The 19,646-nt window shown below is 38.4% G+C and overlaps 1 protein-coding gene across 1 annotated transcript in view; it reads left to right on the top strand.

Annotated features, from left to right (window-relative positions):
- TBCD (tubulin folding cofactor D) overlaps positions 1 to 19,646 on the top strand; it is a 3,708,267-nt gene that overhangs the window by 158,893 nt on the left and 3,529,728 nt on the right. The gene's annotated exons all lie outside the window — the stretch shown is intronic.

Here is a 19,646-nt window from a genome sequence, read left to right as displayed (position 1 = left end):
ACAAAAAAATTCAGAAAATTGGAACAACTCTTTGTTTCTTATGCTGACACTAAGAAAGGGCTACCAGTATCCAAAGTTACTCTTTCTAAATGGTTAACTGACTGCATAAAGTTTGCATATTCCTCAGTGAATCATCCATTAGAACTTGGCATGAAAGCGCATTCCACTAGGGCTTTTTCTATTTCTTCAGCTTATGCGGCTCAATTGCCTTTGTACACTATATGTGCAGCTGCCACGTGATCTAAGCCGCATACCTTTATCACTCATTACAAAGTGGACAGGGCCTCCAGGGACAGAGCTTCCTTTGGTTCCACTATCCTCAGGAATATACTCCTGTGAGCCACCCAGGGTTATTGTGCTTGGGACGCTACCCTTGTGTAAGAATGAACGGCGAGATCGAACAACTTCATATAAAAAAGTTATGCACTTACCATAACGTTCCATGTGAGTTGTTCATCTCACCTTCATTCTTACATTCCCACCCGCCTTCCCCCTGCTGGTTCTCGAAGAATGAGAATTGTGGTCTAGTGGGTCTTGTTATATGACTTTTTACTCCGGCTGGGGTACCTGTTATGTGTTATATATATAACAGGCTGGGATCAGCAAACTAGATCTGAGGTGAGACAGATAGCATCATGGGATAGGGACTTGGCCTCGAGGTACTCTAAGATCTTGAGCTTGTGAAAGCGGCCGACTCGGAGACGATGGATCGGCTCCAAACCCATGTGTAAGAATGAAGGCGAGATGAACAACTCACATGGAACGTTATGGTAAGTACATAACTTCTTTTTATGTAATGCAGTGGAGCGTTTCTCCTCGGGCCTGTGCTGAAAATTGGCTTTGTTCCAAGTTGGACTTTCCCAATAAACAAATGTTAAATAAATAAATGTAAACTAGACTAAACAGCCAACTATTCCAAGTGCCTGATGGATTATTAGTTATTTAATTGTCAGTTATTTTAATTTCATAAAGGAGTTGTTTCCCTAGAGCTGAGGCAAGAATTTTCGTTACCACATAGTAAGAGACAGGCTTAAAAAAAGCTTCATCTTTCCACTATTTCCAAAAAAAAACTCCACAAAAATATTCTTCTAACAGTACTCCATGTGCCTTCTAAATGTGATGTTTATAGACTTGCACATCCTTCTAGTTATGTGCTTGCCAGGTAGCATTCAGTCATACCTACTCAGTGACTGCATTATTTGTTAAACAGCAAAAAATAATAATGGAATTGTAACATTGTTTTCTAGAATGCAGCAGGAAAATAAATGATGTTGAACTGTGGTGTTGGATAAAACTTTTAAGAATTATGAACAGCAAGAAGATCGAATGAGAAGGCAGTGATGATAGCAAAAGCTAAAATGAATAGACAGTATAACTAAAGTGAATATTAATTTAGAAGGAGCAGTAGTGGGCAAAGAGGCCTGGTTTGCTAGAGCCCTTGAAGTTCTAAAGAGTTGCACAATGTTAAATGGCAGCAAAGTTATTTTAATTTCGTAATAGAAATAAAATTTTGCAGGGTATGGGGTCTTATTTAGATTTACATTCTGGCCTGAGTGTTGGTTCTTGATGAGATCAAAGCTGACCAGTCGGAATTAAAATTCACAGTAACACTGTTCCTTTCAAGGTACCATTTCTATATGGACCATCCAGATTGTGTTTCATGATGTCTTGTCCTGACTGAATATGTTGTGATATGTGACCGTTTTCTTGGATTTGTAATTTACACTGGTTGTTTTATAGCGTATGTGCAATTTGCCTTGCATTACATGCATTTGCTATTGACATTTCAGGTATCTATTTGTACATTTTGTTGCAGTCTTTCATTTGCAATATATTAAGCTGTTTTCTCTCTGAAGTTTATAACTCTCTTGGCATTTTCAGTGGGTGATTTCAAATGGCAATTTGCTGACCCGGCTTTCCTGTCTGATTTAATGCATTACAGTAATGTGTATTGAAGTTTAATTTAATTCACTGTCTACTTGCTCAGTGCACGAGTCCTTTAGTTCATTGTTTTGGTGAATTCTACTGTTGTACATCTTTATTGTGGAATTTGATTGTATAACCTGCAAAGCTGCACTTTGTACAATGCTTTGGGATAAGCAGCCAAATGAAAATCTGATTGATAAATTGTGGGGGAATACTTTAGTAAAACATAGGTTCATAGGTTCATACTAGGCTATCTGCCCAAGGGCATTTATAAGCCTAGCCCATAGTTATGTGGCTTTCGCCACCCCTTTAGTTTGAATAAAAACTATGCCTATCATTTTTCTGTGCCTCTGTCAAGCAGTGACACTGAAGTAATCCCTGGGGTATATCTGCGATCTCCCATCCATTGGTCAAGATTCCTCTTGAACAAGGCCAGCGAGGTGCTCTGCCTCACATGTACCGGGATTTTGTTCCACAGCATAGGGAGTCTCTGGGTGATGAATCTGTCCCTCCAGCACGTTCTATTTATAACCGTGTCAAGGTTCAAGTCTCCGCCCTTGTGGTTCTGAGGGATCTAGATTTTTGAGGTGAAGCATATTCATCAAATCTGGGTTTGACATGGCCTTATATGTCAGGCACAGGTCACCTCTGAGCAAGCGGTATGAGACTGAATAAAGCTGGAGTTCTTTCAGTCGGGCAGCATAAGACATATTTTTGAGACCCTTTATCCTTTTGGTGAGGAACTTTTGGGGCCTTTCAAGCTGCATCAGGTGTCTGGTCAGATACATTCCGAGGGGCATTGTACTCAATCATAGGTCTAATGAGTGATGAGTACAGGGGACGATGACCTCCCTTGATCTAGATGTGAATCCCTTCATGATCAGGTGGGCGATATAGAAGGTTTTCCTAACTACTTTAGCAACATGAGTGTCAAGCGAAAGACTACTGTCAACTTGGGTCCCCAGATCCTGATGACTTTTCTGTGCTCACTGGATTGTCACCTATATGGTAGCTAGGGGTAACCTTGTTTTTCCGAAGGGTATGACTATGCATTTTTGGCGTTTAACTTCAGGCCATGGCTCTGGCACCAGTTATCCGTTTCTGTGAGGCCCTTCTGGAGGATATCTGTGTCAGATGTGTTTTCGACTATGGCCCAGTTTGCAGTCATCTGCAAACTTTGTCAGCCATAACCCTCCTGTGTTTGCTTGTACTTCAGAAAAGTAGATGCCGAACAAGAGTGGACCCAGGACTGAGCCCTGTGGGACACCACTTGTGACAGGCTTTGAGTCTGACATGGCTCCAGCAACTCTGACCCTGTGGGTTCTGTCGCTTAGCCAGTTTGCAACCCATCTTGTGATGTATGGGTTTACATTCAAGCTGATGAGTTTTTCGATGATACCTGAGTGGGGTATTGTGTTGAAGGCCTTTGCCAGGTCGAGGTAGGCTGTATGGGACTGCCTTTCCCTCATCAATGGCCTTGGTGACTGTCTCGAAAAAGTCAACCAAGTTTAAGAGGCAGGATCTGCCTTTGACAAAGCCAAACTGGGTTGGATCCAAAGTCTGCAAGTTCCCTATGTCTTTATTTATGAGTTCCATTATGATCCTCTCCATGGCTTTGCAGATAAGGCTTGTCAAGCTAATGGGGCAGTAATTTCCAGGGTCTGTGGAGGCACCGCCCTTAAGAAAACCTACTTTGATTTGCAGTAGTCGCCTCTGCTTTTGGCAGATGGCTCTTCTACTAGTAAGCCCAACCTGAATTTTAGCTCTATAAGAGTTAAGGAGGGAATTTGGTGCTCTCTGTTGTTTGACTTCACATTTTTGAAACTGTATATATTTTTAACATTGTATAATTGGCCACAGTTTTGATCTGCCATTACTGAGCCCTTTTGTTACTTGCATTATCCAATTTTCAGTCAGGGTAGCACATATTTTCATTTTTCAATTTCTAATACATTCCTCATCTTCTGTTTAAGTTGCACAGTGTCAGTGGTGCAACAGGTAGCACAACTCATCTTTGGTGCAGAAGGCTGTGGGTTCCATTCCAACACCAGGTAGCTTGATTACTGACACTGAAAACTGCACTCCTTATTATGCCATCCTTCAGATGAGACATTAATCCGAGGCTCCATCTGCTTGAGTTGGTGGTAGCTCACTAGCTCAGGTGAATTTAAAATATCCCTTGGCACATATCGAAAAAGAGTACAGGTCCTTTATTTCTCTAAAAAGAACTCTTATTTACATCATATTTACAAATGTTATGAACACATAACTAAATATATTTACACATTGTGACATCCCTCCTCTGGGCCAGTAATCAAGCAGCCTCAGTCCTCACTACTGACACTGTTGAGGGACGTTTACTTGGAAATAAAATAGATACACATAGTATTTCCAGATGCAGCTCTCTTCACCAAGCACAATTTCCCTTAAGAACATGTACACAGGGAACACACTCCCATCCTGGGGCTTCTTTTCCCTGTCTCTCACCAGACACCAAATAAGACCCACCACTGACACAGTTATAGAGCTGAATCCTCAGCCGAGTGTTTCAAGCCAAGTCCTCCACTAGCCTGTCTGTGAAACCAGTGCTCTGTGTCCCTGCTCCAAGTAGCTGACACATCACACACACTTTGAGATTTGATTTTCTCTCACACACAAACTTGCGCACATGCACACTTGCGCACACACACACACACACACACACACACACACACACCTGAGAAAGGCTGGCACATATTTATCAGCTATGGCCCCCTCTGCCCAGACTATAAGATAGATACTGCCACGAGAACTCTCCAAAGCCAGCTACTCTAAGGCTCTTACAAGGGTACCCAATTATACTGAGTAAAATTAATACCAGTACAAATGTAGTGTTTGACCAATGCAGCAAAGCTTTCAGGAGCAGCCACAGTATCACCAAATAAATATAAGTACTCTCAAAGGTTAAAGTATTCTCTAAAAGACCAGCCACTATGAAAAGTTTTATTATTTATTAAGTATAATTAAAGAACATGAAAATACTAAATATCTATTTACAATAAACACCATCACAGGAAATATTAAAAATAACACAGATGGATAGATTCACACAGATGCAGAAACACAGTACTTAACTAATCTCACTATATTTTCCTAACTGATGTAAAGAATTACTATTCCATGGTTACTTACTAAAGCAAGGCAAGATGATGTGGGTGAGTGATCCTTTTTTATCAGATTTCAAAAACAGACTGGCCTGAGACTTCTTTCTCATCAAGTATTAAAGCATCATTTCAGTGCTAGGTTACAGAATGTCATCACATACATCTGATCATCTAACGTATGGTTCCCACATTACCCCTTTTACTAGGAACTGAGCCAGAATCTTGCACATATGTGTTAGTATATATACACACACACACACACACACACACACACACGCACACATAACTTTGCTAAGATGTGTTATAGCATCTGGAAGCTATAAAACCATTTCAAAAACTTCCACCCTTCCACATTAGCAATTAATTCACCCCTAAGGACAATACAGTAGGATTAATAGTCCTGGTTTTCACAGGCATTTTGTCTGTGGCTGCAATCAGAACTGTAAGATACAGTCTTTATCACCTACAGGGTAATTTAAGTTCAGACTATTTTTCATAGCTAGCTGGACTGAGATGAACCTCTTCTCTTCCCGTATCCTCTGTTACAATATGTTCATGTCAACAGTTCCAATGCAGTCTAACATACAGGTGTATTTCTTTTCTGTCCCTTAGGACCCACTGTTGGTACATTTTTAGCACAAACAGCTTTGCAAACACATTTTTTCTCTCTGTTTTTAACACACTATCATAATCTCATCCAACAGTACATAAACCTCTTTTATCATAAACTTTTGCAATGTCCAGTACTTCTTTATATAACATTTTCAAATGGCCTTTCAAAGTCTCTCTTTCCATTTCTGTTTGACATTGTACATGAACGTTCTTTTTTGTTTCCCTGTTAAATGCTTTTATCACATGAATAATCCATGGGTTGCAGACTTTAATTTTTCATACTTCTCCAAGAAAATTTTCCATTGAAAAACAGTCTCAAATATAATATCACAATGTGTCTCTTTGTTAATGAGAATAAATGATCTTATCTCATGTGCTTTTATGCCCAAAGAAACTATTAAATTGTTTTATACTTTATACCTGCCCATTTCATTTTCTTTACTTTGAATCCTTACCACATGTTTCCTTTTTCATTTTCTTCTGCCTTTTTCTTTTCTGCTACTCCTCTTTTGCATTCTTTTGCTTTGTCTTCATATAATGACTGTGAGGGGAGAACTTTTGATGTTCATTGTTATTGTCAATGCTGCAGTAGCTTTAGCTATACAGATTACATCCTGCATAGGATATAACTGTTGGCCAGCTTCCAAAGCTTCAGGGCACTTTCCATGTGCCCAAACTGTTAGCTTGAGCAGAGTTGGCTAAAAAGTCAGGTTTGAGTGCCAAGCCCTTCAGAGCTTTCCTGCTGCCTAGAAGAGTGTTTCTCTGTGTGCTTTTGAGGATTTGCTAACACTGTTCCCTTGCATACATAGATGCACTCCCTTCCGGAAAAAGCTTCCACGTTATCTTTTTTAGTTGTGAAACCCAACTTCTTTTCTGAAAAACAAGTACTTTGAAACTAGGACTACGTTTTTATTGACTATCTCATGATTTTTATACTTCACACTTTTAAATGGGAATTAACTTTTTTTTTTGTTGTTGTTGTTAAAAAGTTGTTTAAAACTATTCTTTTTGTAGAGAAACTGTGTTTATTTAACTTCTTTGAGCTGATGAAAGTGTTTAAAGTGTTTTGACTGTGTTTTTTTTTTTTTTTTGTGTGGGGTTAGGGAGTTGCTTTTTTGCTGCTTTTCTCTTTTACTGACTGTTGCTGAGCTTCCCTCGGAATCAAGCACCAGTTTCGGCTTGACCATGGAACAAAGTACCAGCTCCTCAGTTTGAACATCTTCTAGCCACAAAAAAAAAAGGATTGTCGAGCAGCCTTTGCTAACACAGCAGGAATCAAGCACCAGTTTCGGCTTGACCATGGAACAAAGTACCAGCTCCTCAGTTTGAACATCATCTAGCCACAAAAAAAAAAGGATTGTCGAGCAGCCTTTGCTAACACAGCAAACTGCTAATTTGTTTTGGCTGCAGGGTGGGGTGGTTATGGTCAAAACTTGTTCCTGATAGCACTGTTCTTTTTCTCTGGATCCCCGTGGTATAGTACACACAGCCACCATGGATCCGTGGTTAGCCATGTTCTCTGTGGCTGATGGGGGTCCCCTCAGTAGGCAAGGGAGAGAGACTTTTGTCGGTCATTGAAAGGGCATGGAATGTGTCTCTGCTTAGCCAGAATGTGCCCATTCCTGGTGAAGCAGTAGCTTGCAGTAATGGGTCTTTTTTTCCTGCAATTGTGTGTCAAAAAGAGACAAAAGTAAAAATGTATCTTTTCTGTGATAGTTACTCTGAACGGGAGTAATTTATTGTGCTTGGCACAAGGTCTTAACTGTTCTAATAGGGTAGTTTCTGCAAAAAGGAAAAAAAGGTTTCCTTTCTCCTCCTGAAAATGTTCAAGAAATATAATGTGTAGGGGACTGTGAAGGGACAAAAGGATTTTCTTTCTCCTCAGGTTTCTGATTCAGATTTTGAGGAGAGTATGATATCTGATTATCCCAAAGAGGGATTCTCCTTCTCTGAAACTATTTTCTGAAATGACCACTGTTTTCAGTTGGGGAGCCTGCTGCCCCTAAGAAAGCAGGTAGATTGTATAAAGTTCCTTAGTTTCCAACTTTTATGTAACAGCCCCAGACCAGACCCAGCACCTATAGCTGTAGTAAATCCCCTGCTGCCTCTCAGAAAACGGGTAGATTGTATAACGTTCTTCATTCTTTCATACTTTTATACACCACTCCCAGACCAGACTAAACAGCTATAGCTTTAGAAAATCCAGCTGCTGTTAAACATGTTTCCAATTCTAACCCTCCTCCTGTTAAGGACGGAAAAGCTTTTGACAAGTTCGTGAAAAAAATTGTAGGCTTCTGCAACTTTTTTTTTTGTTTTTGTTTTTTTTTTTTTTTTTAGAATTCTAAACTGTCAAGCTCATATATTGAAATTTATCCTGACCAGTTGTGAAAGCATGAGGAATGATTTGGCATCCATTTCTTCTTGTGAGGAAAAATCTACAATGTGTAATTTAGTTTCTTCAATTTCTCAAGTCACTACTTGTTTAAAATGTGTTTGGCTTCTACTTCAAGGGCTCCTGCCACTGATATTGTTTTAAGGAGCTTTACCTGACTACATTCTCAGAGCTTCCTGGATGATGTCAGAAATGAAATTTTGAATTCTCCTTTGGATGGAGAGTTAGATTTTGGACTTTTGACTGCATAGGTTATCAAAATGTGTAATGATCTGGGAATCTTTCAGAGTTTTCTGCCCTCTCCTTCTGTAAATTCCCCAAGGAATTATTTGCTCCGTTGACTAACTTTTTGGTAAAAAAAAATGAAATTAACAGTTTTAACAGAATGATGGTAAGGAGATGGTTAAAAAGCTGTGGCAGGGAGGTTCCAGAAAGAAAGCAGTAAAAACCTAGAAGAAAGGGCACTCAAATTAAGTCAAAAGTACTATGCAAGGGAACTTGTCTCCCCCTCACCCCCTCTCAGCAGCCCCTTAATACTGCCAGAAAATCTGAATCTCCATTTTTTTGTCTTTGGCAACAGATAATTTGAGACAAATGGGTCCAGACTGTGGTCCAACTAGGCTACAGATGGCTGTGGGAGGAGCTTCCTCCTTTCTAGCGGAATACTCCTCATCTGCCAGATCAAACTCCTCTCTTTTCTCCTGTTTTACATCGTATGCCGTATTAGGAGGCAATAGAAACTATTCCTCCTCCACTATTAGGGTAAGGATTTTGCACAAGAATGTTTTAGTTCCAAAGAAAGAAAATTCTTCAATACCGGTTCTGGATCTTTCTTTCTGAATTGGTTTGTGATAGTGCCCAAGTTCAAAATGCTTTAATTTCGCAACCTTGTTAATCCTTCTTCCTTGTTTGAGTTTTCTAGTAACCCTAGATTTAAAAGATGCATATCTTCTTATTCCTAGCCATTCAGATTTCATGTGTTTCAGATTTTGTGTCTGGATTACAGTATTAATTCTCTGCCTTACCCTTTGTGTTGTTAACTCCTCCAAGAGTGTTCACAAAGTGTCTATCTCCTGTGATAGCTCCCTGCATGCTGCCTGGTATCCACACTTCTTCTTGTTCTTTTTTTTTAAACTAGAAACATATTTATTAAATTATCACGTATGACATAGGCAGCATACATTTATATAAATGAAAACCAACCATATTGACATAATTTTAGTTGCAAACATTATACATCACAAACCATGTTGACATAATTGTATTTGCAAACAGTATACATCACTTATAATCTATCCAGTCATTGTAAGTCAAACATTACATAGCTTATTCAAATCCTGCCTTCTTTTAAACCCCATTCCTCCTCTGCATGTACTGTTCCCACAATTCCCATTTTCTTCCTGTGTAATTTGCTCCTACCCTTTTCTAAAGATCCCAATTCCAGTTGTTTTATCTCTGTTACTATATTCACTACTTTTAGTAAAGTTGGTTTAAACTTTGATTTCCATTTTCTAGTAAAGGCTTTTTTGGCAGCCACCATAATTATACTCAGAAAGACCATACTATGTCTAGGTAATTCCGATTCTGTAACATAGCTCAAAAAAAATGTCCTTAGTTACACCAGTTTGCTCACCCAGTATCTCTGACAGAGCAGTCTGCAGAGAATCCTTAAAGACTCCCAACTCATTATACCCCCAGAAAATATGTTCCCAGTTACCTCTTTCTTCCCCCATCACACCTCCAACATTTGCTGTCTACCTTAGAAAAAATTCATCGGAGTCTACTTGGGGTATAAAAATACACGTAAGCACTTCCAAGCAAAAATCCTAAATATTCTAGACTTTGTTGCATATTTGGGAGACACGCATATATCCTCCATTCCTTCTTTATGAATTGCTTATCCAATCTCTTCCCAATCATTTCTCATCTCCTGTAATGGATTCTTATAGTAATCATGCAATATTTTGTATGCTTTACTGATTGTTCATTCTTTAACAGAATTTCTGTTCCACATTCTACTAAAAACACTACCAGTCTTAGTCTTTTGCTTAGGATCCCCCTATTTCTTTTTCTTTGCCTATACCCAGATACCAGTCCTTGATAGGAAGGCAATCTCTATCCTGCAGTCCACATAAATTCTTGGCCTTTTTCCATTCTGTTACCTTACCCTCTCTAATTATTTGCTCCCAATACCTTGTTTTTTACCATTTTCTTTCCAGTAAATTCCAGCACCCTCTTGCCTTTTGTTTCTGTCCCTTATTGCAGTCACCCCTGTTGGCAGAATCTCCTTTCTCCATTCTTGTGTTGGCTTAATTCTTAGAATACTTTCTGCTACTTTATAATTGTAATACTCAGCATGGTTATTGTTATTCTCCTTGGGGATCTGCATCCAAAATCCCAGTCTCTCCTTGTTTCTTGAGTTTTCCCCATTTCATCATCATCCCTTTCACTTTGAATTATAGGTATTTGCTTGTACTGTGTATAGGAGCTTTAACTGTGTAGCTCTGAAATACCCCTTCAAATTATATAATCCCAAACTGCCTTGTTCAGTTGGAAGGATCAGCTTATCCCACTTGACTTTTGCCATCTTCCCCTCCCAGATAGAATTGGTCAGTTCTTTATTAATTGCTATCCATAATTTCTCCCCTGGTTGATAAAATATATGCTTTAGCTGTGTACAAAACTAAAGGGACTAAAAACATTTTAGCTGCTTGTATCTTGCTATCCATATCCATATAACAGCTCTTCCAATTTCTCAGTTTTTGTATTATTTTTGTTTAGTCTCCTCCCACATATTCATAGCTGCCACACCAGAATCATTTTTAATCCATCCTGCTAAGTACTTAATCTTATCAAGTACCCATAAATATGGATATTGCTGACCAATTCATGTGTGGGTACATAATTTACAGCTATTGCCTTTGCTTTAGCTTCATTAATTTTGTATCTTGAAAAGAGTTGAACTGCCTCAAAATGTTCCACAACACGGCAATGTCTTTTTCTGGCTTTATCAGGTTTAAAATAATATCTGCAAATAGAGACAGCTTTTCTTGACGGCTGTATCAATTATATCCTAGAATTTCTGAGTTTCTTATTTTCTTCACCAGTGTTTCTAAGTATAGTGCAAATAGCAAAGGGGAAAGTGGACGCCCCTGCCTGGTTCCTCTGCTCAAACAGAAATTATCAGAGAGGAACCCACCCTCTTTAATTTTTACCTCTAATCCTTCATATACCCTCCTAATCAACCTTATAATTTTATCAGGGAAAGCAAATGCTTTCATTGCCATGCTCATAAACTCACAGCTTACTCTGTCAAATGTTTCCCTGCATCAAAACCTACCAACAACAGTGGTATTATCTTACATTCAGCTTCCCTCTGGATCATCAGTGTTTTGTTAATGTTGTCAAATCCTCAAAACCACATTGGCCCATGTCTGTCAATGTTTGACATCACCTTTGCCATTCATTTAGCCATTATAGATATAAACACTTTATAATCATGGTTTGGTATTAAAATAGGCCTTTATGAAGTAGATAAAGCCACAAAAATGAGTATGGAGCAGGTAGACGTCTTCCTGAAACCACCAAAAAGTTTTATTGATATTAGAATAAAATAAGATATAAGCTCTTTAGTCTCAGTTCCACAATTTACAGAGACTTCATCAGATACAAATTTTAAAAACAAATGAAATCATTTAAAAGCACCTTAAAATGACATCATATCCTGAAGCAGTCTGAACTGGATAATTTAAAGCAATAGTGCTCAAATAAAATAATACCTTGAATGAAGTAGAATCTGATGAGTCTTTACCCTTTTTAGGTATTACAAACACCGCCGCTTTCTTCCATGAAGTTGGTGCTGCTTCTCCTCTTAAAATACTGTTAAACAATACCTTCCAGATCTTTATCAGTTTTTCTCTCCTAGCTTCCTAACTTCACAGGAATACCATCTCTTCCTAGGGACTTTCCTGTTTGGTTATACATCACCATTTTCATCTCCTCTCCTCCTATCCTATTAGTAGTTGAGCCTCATCTGCCTCTAACCTTGGCATATTTAATTCTTCCATAAACATTTCCTTTTCTACCTTTTGTTGGTATCCATATTTCTCTGCTTTATAAACTTTCTTAAATTTTCTGAAATATTTCTAGTGCCTCTACAGGATCGTTTATTAACTTCCTTGATATAGCCACCATAAGCTTGGCAACAACCCTTTCTATTTTCTGTTGCCCAAGTCATTGCAGTAAAAGTTTTTGTTTTCTGGCATTATCATCAAAAACATTTGCTTAACAGCAGTCTTTCTAAACTCATGCATATTGTTGAGATGATCCTTTATTTTCTGCTTAGCACTCAGCAGTTGCTCCTCCTCTTGCTCTCTGCGATTCCCCCTATTCTGCAACACTTCAACATTTGTTAGTCCCTCTAAATAATTCTTGTTGCGTTTTAACCATGTCTTTCTATCTCTATTTTCCACCCTATTTTTAAACTCCACTTTAATTTTATCCCATTCACTAGCTATATTTTCTGAAGAAATTTCTGTCTTCTCTAACTCCCGAATAATTTCCACTACCCATTCATTAAATTCCTCTCTTTTTAACGGATAGGTGTGGAAAGTGGCAGTGTCTAATTTTATTTCATTGTCCTGCATTCTTATTTTGGTTATTACTGGTGCATGATCTGAAGTAGATATTGGTTGTGTATCAAAACTTTCAATTAAATGCCCATGTTCCTGTGAAATGTAAGTTCTGTCTAACCTAGCCCAGATTTTGTACCTTGGGGAATAATAATTCAGTCCTAACTCCTACTGCTGAATTCACATCTTCCCTGCCAAATATTTTTTTATAAATTTCTTCAAAAGTCTACACTTCTTTCTTACATTTTCCCTTCTGTGCCCCCAAACACATCTTCCCCTGCTGCAAATCAAATTCCAGTCCCCACCTAAAAGTAATATTCCCTGCTGAAAACTGATTAGGAATTTTCTTAAGCTCTATTATAGCAGTTTTAGGTTGAATGTAAATAATGCCAGTTTATTCCTCCCTTGCCAGTAGCCCTTTAGTACTACATATCTACTATTATTAACTTTGTTATCCTCTTCTATTCTGTTGGATGCACCTATTTACTTTATTATCCCATTATACTTGAAAATGACTGAGAAAATTTTACTTTACAGCATGCAGATAGCATGCACTATACAAATATTACTGTTAAGAAACAAAAGTTTGTTTTACTTACAGTTAACTCTCTTCCTTCCTCCTGTCCTCTCCCAAGTGTTCCTCCAACCATTAATGACATGAAGTAGGGCATATGCTTTAGAGTCCCCTACAAGTTTAACAAAGTCAAAAAGTCCAATATTTCCAGGTTTTCTTGTTACCCTAATTCTTATGGATATCATTTGTGTATGACAACCCTGTGTTTCCTAATGTTAGCCAAAAATTCCACTTATACTGTGCTGATGATGCCATAAGAAGGCAGAAACGTGCTTGTCCACAGCTAGTGGGGTTTGGCTTTATTCTCCTGAAACTGTCCATAAATAAACTTAAAAGAAAAAGTCATGGGCATTCAGAATTGCCATTCAGCTGAAATACCTGATGTCCTTAAAGGGTAATTTGCATACATGCCCATGTCCCCTCTAATACAAGAGGTTCAAGGTAGTGGAAAAGCTAACTTTGCTAGATTTTTCTTTTTGGTTTTTAAACGATTGGATTTTCTGTGACTTTTTTTTTTACTTATTGTTTTAGTTTGTTTTGCAGTCACCCTAAGTCTTATGGATATCAGTTTGGTACAACAACCCTGTGTTTCCCAATTTTAGCCAAACATTCCACTTATGCTGTGATGATGATGTCATAAGAAGGCAGAAACATGCATCTCCACAGGTAGCGGGGTTTGGCTTTATTGGCCTGAAGTTGTCCATAAATAGACTTAAAAGAAAAAGTCATGGGCATTTAGAATTGCCATTTAGCTGAAACACCTGATGTCCTTAAAGGGTAATTTGCATATATCCCATGTCACCTCTAATATAGCGCTTTGCTAGATTTTTCTTTTTGGTTTTTAACCAATAGGTTTCCTTGTTTGTTTCACAAATATAATTAATGTTTTATAATCCCACATTTAGTTTTCAATTTCCAAGTTGCTGGTTTTATTCCTGTTTACATCCATCTCCCAAATTCAGTCTCTGCTTCCCTTTCCAACATGTTCTCAGTTCTAGTAATCTCTTATGCTTTTTTCTGTCTTGCAAGCATTTTCTGTTGAATCACTGGAAAAGGTTTCACTGGCACAGTCTCTCTGTGGTCTTTATTACCAGAAGCACAAGAAGCAAAATTTCCTCCTGTTTCACAGCTCACTTTTTGTTGGACAAATGTTTATATTTCCTCCTTTGCGTGTTCTGGATTAAAAAATGATTTTGTCCATCCAGGAAAGAATATTCTGAAGATAGCTGGACACAGCAATTTGAATCTCGCTCCTGCTTCTTGACATTCACTGATTAGTGGAATAAATTCACTCCTCTTCTGCATGGTGTACAGCGAGTAATCATTTCCACAAACACTCTACTGTCTCCAGCCTTTTAGTTCCTTGTTTTTCTGCCACAGTTTTGTCAGAATCAACTCCTGCTGATAGAATTGCATCTTTACTATTAAAGGTATAGGTTGCTTTTTCATGGCCAGGTTTTGAGCATACACACAATGTGCCCTTCAATTAACAACCCCTGCTGTGGAATACCAGTCCAGTTGCTTATTTGTGCTTTCATAAAATTAATACAATCTGTTCCTTCCATCTTCTCTGTTATATCAGAAAATCTCAGGTTTTCCCTGCATACTCTATCCTCTAATTCTATTATTTATTCAAACATCTCTTCTTGAGCAGTCTCATATTCAGTCAGCCTTTTCTTTATTTTGACCACCAATTTTTTGCAATTTTATTACTTCATCTGAGTATATGTTTAAAGCTTCTTCCATTCTATCCAGCCTTTTGGTATTTCAGTTGATGTAATCCATTGGTGTTTTATTTTATTTTAATCCGCTCTGAGTATATTAGACTTATTTTTTTCCTCTAGGTTACTGGAAGTCATGTCTTGCACCAAAACTGGAGCTTGCATTGCTTTTTGCTGAACAGATGCAAAACTCTTCCCTGTCAGTGTTTTTCCTCACCTTTTGTGGTTAATTTTCATTCAGGTTCTATGAAGTTCTTTTTTTGCTGGCATCCAGGCAGTGCAATTACTATCCAGTTATTGAAATTTAACAAAAAAAAAGTTCACTGGCTGTCTCATCTGAGTTTCTGTTTTCACACTACATGAGCTGAAATGAACCTTTTACTCAATGTGTAGCCATTTTGGAAGTCGTATCCACATTTTTTCCATACTGAGGAATCTGTCATTCTTGTGTCAGAAATTCTAAGAGAACATTCACAAGTCTTTTCTGATTCCCTCTCACAGGACTGTGTTTTTGGGGTTCCTACTAGATACCTCAGTACAAAGAACATTTGTTCCACAGGGAAAATAGATTTGTATTTAGATGTTTTCCATTTTTCCACTCAGACATGTCTCTGCAAGGAAATACCTCAGGATTTTGTGTCTTATGGCATCCATGATTCTCATGATACCACTTGCATGACTACAGATGAAAAATGTAGTGGTATCTGAAACCTGTTTGGCATCAGCATCAACAATCATTGTATTTTTAAATTCCATTTCTGTGATTATAAAAAGAGAAATCAGGTGGTGGAGACAACAAATTGCTCAGAATCCAGGTCTTCCATTTCCTTTCCTGATCCAAAGCAGTCAGGCACAACAGATGCCTCAGACTTCACTTGAGGAGCAGTCTCAATGGGCATAAAAGTGCAGGGTCTTTGGGACAAAAAGACGAACCAAAACACACAAACATAAGAGATCCTAGCTCTTATAAATGCTTTTAGCTGTCTGCACTGTCTGTTATCCCCAGACTTGTTCACGTGTTTATCTATAATACCACAGTGATGGGGTACATAATAAGCAAGGGGAACCATATCTTAACCCTAATGCAGATTAGCCATGTTAGCATGGGATATAGCTTTTATAGCACATTCATCTCTCTCTGTAGGCATCTTGCATTGTCAGAGCAAACCTGTGTGGCAGACAAACTGAACAGCACCAGGGCAGACCCTTTTGAATGGAAACGGAATCAGGGCCTTCCAAGCTAAGATGCATCTGTAGGGAATTCATTCGGTACACCGTTTTGCTTCCTCTCGAAACAATCAAGTGGCAAAATTCTTTTCCAGGACTCCATGCAAGAAGGCCTGTAAGATGGATGCCTTTTTCTTTCATTGGACAGGAATGTTCCTGTATGGTTTACACCCTTACCATTGATATCCACGGTACTTCTGAAGATTCAGAAGGACTTCCCAAAGATCGTTGTGGTGAATACCTTCTGGTCCAGACCACAGAGGTTCTTCCTTCATTTGGAATTGGTGAGAGGTAATTACCATAAGCTTCTCAGACTAGATTTGCTCTTACAAGATCAGGGGTGTTTGATACATTCCAAACCCAAGCAATTGCAACTGACTTCCCAGATGATAGGGTCTTAATACCTTTTAGGCACCTGTTTTTTGAGGACATGCTGCAGATATTAATGGAGACAAGAAAGTCAGCTACTAGAAAATCATTTATTAGCAAATGGAAAAGGTTTTCTAGTTGGTACCAACAAATGAGCCCACATCCATTCGGAACTAGTGTCTCTGTTTTTGCAGTGTTTGTGTGATTTACTATCCAGTGGCATATCGTACACCTCCTCCAAGGTTTGTATGTCTGCCATTTCAACATACCCGCTCATGGATCCTCCTTTCTCAATGCTGTCTCATGTGAAAATGCTTTTGAAAAGTGTTTAACTTGAATAGTCCCCAGGAGAACCAGTGGCTTTTTTGTTAGAGAAGCTAACACTTGCTCTGTATGAACCAACTCATCCAGATGACTTGATAATCTTAACATGGGAAACAGTTTTGCTGATTGCTCTGACTTCTGCAAGAAGAGTATTTGAGTTGCAGTCTCTTATGGTGAATCAAAATTGTATTATCTACTTCGGAGATGGTGTTTCTTTGAAAACTAAACCTTTTATACCTGAACTGGTGTCTGAGTTTACCTTAAGCCACTTTATCAGTCTCCCTGTTTTTTTTTTCCAGAACCCAAAAATGAGGGGAAAAGGATACTGTATTCCTTGGATGTCCACAGACAACTCCAGTACTATCTTGACAGAACAAAAAGAACATCTTAACAGTTGTTCATTTCTTATGAAGGTAAGAAGGAACAACCCGTGTCAAAGCAGACTGTTTCAAATGTTTGTCTCAGGCTGTTAAGTTTTTATTACCACCACAACAAAACTATTCCAGGCAAAGTCAATGCTTGCTAAATCAGGGTATTAGCTTTATCTATGGCTTTTGGGAAATGTTTGGACTATAGAAGTATTCTAAAAGGAGTAACTTGGTCCTCTGTACATAATTTTACAAAACATTACAAATAGGAGCCTTTCTCCAGATCTAGGACAGACTTTGCTAGGACCATTCTCCATCGTCTCCTGGAAATTTCCCCTTCCACCATTAAGTTATTTTAAGCTATGGTAGTTTAGTTATATAGCCATAGCTATTGCAGGAGTGATCAAATGGTGAACATAGTACAGCTCTGTAAGTCAACTTCCCATGATCTAGATATTTTAATCATCACTGCTGCAGTAGCTGAACCCTCCCTCCATCCCCCTTATTTTTGTATGTTTTTATTGCTTGGATGAAGGTATATTTTTTTCTTTTCTTAACAGTAACCTTTTCAGGGCTGTAGCCTCCCTATTTGTTGCCCTGAAACCTGTGAAGGGCTTGATGCTCAAATCACTTTCTTCAGGTTGTATCAAGCTAAATAATAGTTTGGGTGCATGGAAGGTGCCATTCAAGCTTTGGAAGCTGGCTGACTCTCTATATCCTTAGTGGGTTGTAGTTCATGTAGCCAAGGCTACCGCAGCAGTAATCATTCGAACATTTACTGTTATGGAAAATTCACTTGCACGATTTTTTTTTTTTTTTTTTTATCACGGTCACAGATGGCCCACTGCTATCGATCTGTGATGACTCGTATGGCAACAATGGGATTTTAATCCCACCACTGTCAACCCATGTTTTACCAGGTATCTGAGAGAGATCAACTATGGTCCTAGGATCAACCACTCTACTGCTGTAAGTAAGATGATAACCACCAATGTGGTATTCATTTGAGTCCTGCCACTGGTTCACAACAGGTTAAAGTACAACAAAAAAAAAAATGCACACAGAGCTTATCCAATGACAAGTTCATCCAATGTATGCACTGCAATATTGGGTATGGGCTTCCAACATCTACACCTAAACAGCTTTACTCAGACCACTTACATAACTCAGTCTTTGACCTAGTACCCAATATTTTTTTCTCACCCGTCTGTTTGTGGAGCCACAGAATCTTCTAAGTAACTGCCTTTCAAACAAATTATTTTCATATACTCATTCTTTGACACTCGCTCTCTCTCTCTTGCGCGCGCGCACACACACACACACACACACACACACACACACACACACACACACACACACACACACACTTCAGAGGGAAGCCTGGAGGAATTCCCCAATCCACACCTTTTTGTCCTGGGGTGGTATTATTGCCACCATTCTAAATTACAGAATGAGAGACCTAATAAAAACAAAATGGAGAAGCGCGTGATCTGGCTAATCAGAGTTAGATAACACAACTTGACAACATACAGTGCTAAATAATATCCTCATATAATAAATACTGCACAAATAAATACAGGCCACAAGCTGTTTAAGTTAAGATAATTCTAACTGTTCAGTAAACTTATAGAAGTTATAAGCAGTTGCACAAGAAGTAGAAAACTGCAATGAGTTGTATAATCAGAATTGTTGAAGTAAAATCTGACCTAGGGCTAAATAAACCTAGGTTCAGTCGTCTTTAAGTTACAGTCATCTAACTAATCTAAGCTGGTAAAATAAGCCAGATGCAGTAACTTGCATAGATGTGATGTAGTGCTCTAACAAGCTTAAAACCTTTTACTCTGGTTTGAGCTCCAAATAAATGCAGGCTTACCACTTCTTTTACCAAAGAAACCAGACATGGTTACGTCAGACATCATCAGTTCTTTTTCACTGGCAAGGAAACGCATTCTTCACCTTTATAAACTAATGAATTTGCATAGTAAAGATGACTTTCACATCTCTGATCAGCTATACCTTTGAAGAGTGTTTTAATTTGCATTTTATGGACCCCTTGACTTTCTAACTCAAACTTATTAATGATTAATTGTATTTAGAAGCAAGCAATTAGGCCCTTCCTCTAGCTGCAGAAAGTTAAAATTCTACGTCTTTTCCTATCATTTTTTTGCAATTACAGAGAAAGGTAGCACATTTTTTCCCTTGGTAGTAGAAGCACCATATTGCAGATGTCACATAACTAAACTGCAGCTTGCAAATGGGGTAATTTATTGAAATAAGAGAAAAATAAATCCATTTCATTTTAAATACGTTTTTGTACCCTAGCACTACAGTCCTGTGATGCTGAAGTAGGTGCTTATTC

This window comes from Protopterus annectens, chromosome 4.part0, assembly GCF_019279795.1.
Source record: "Protopterus annectens isolate FY-2018-M chromosome 4.part0, PAN1.0, whole genome shotgun sequence".
NCBI classification, from domain to species: Eukaryota; Metazoa; Chordata; order Ceratodontiformes; family Protopteridae; genus Protopterus; species Protopterus annectens.
The sequence above is the reverse complement of the archived record's forward strand: the minus strand, read 5'-3'. Positions and strand labels throughout refer to the sequence as shown.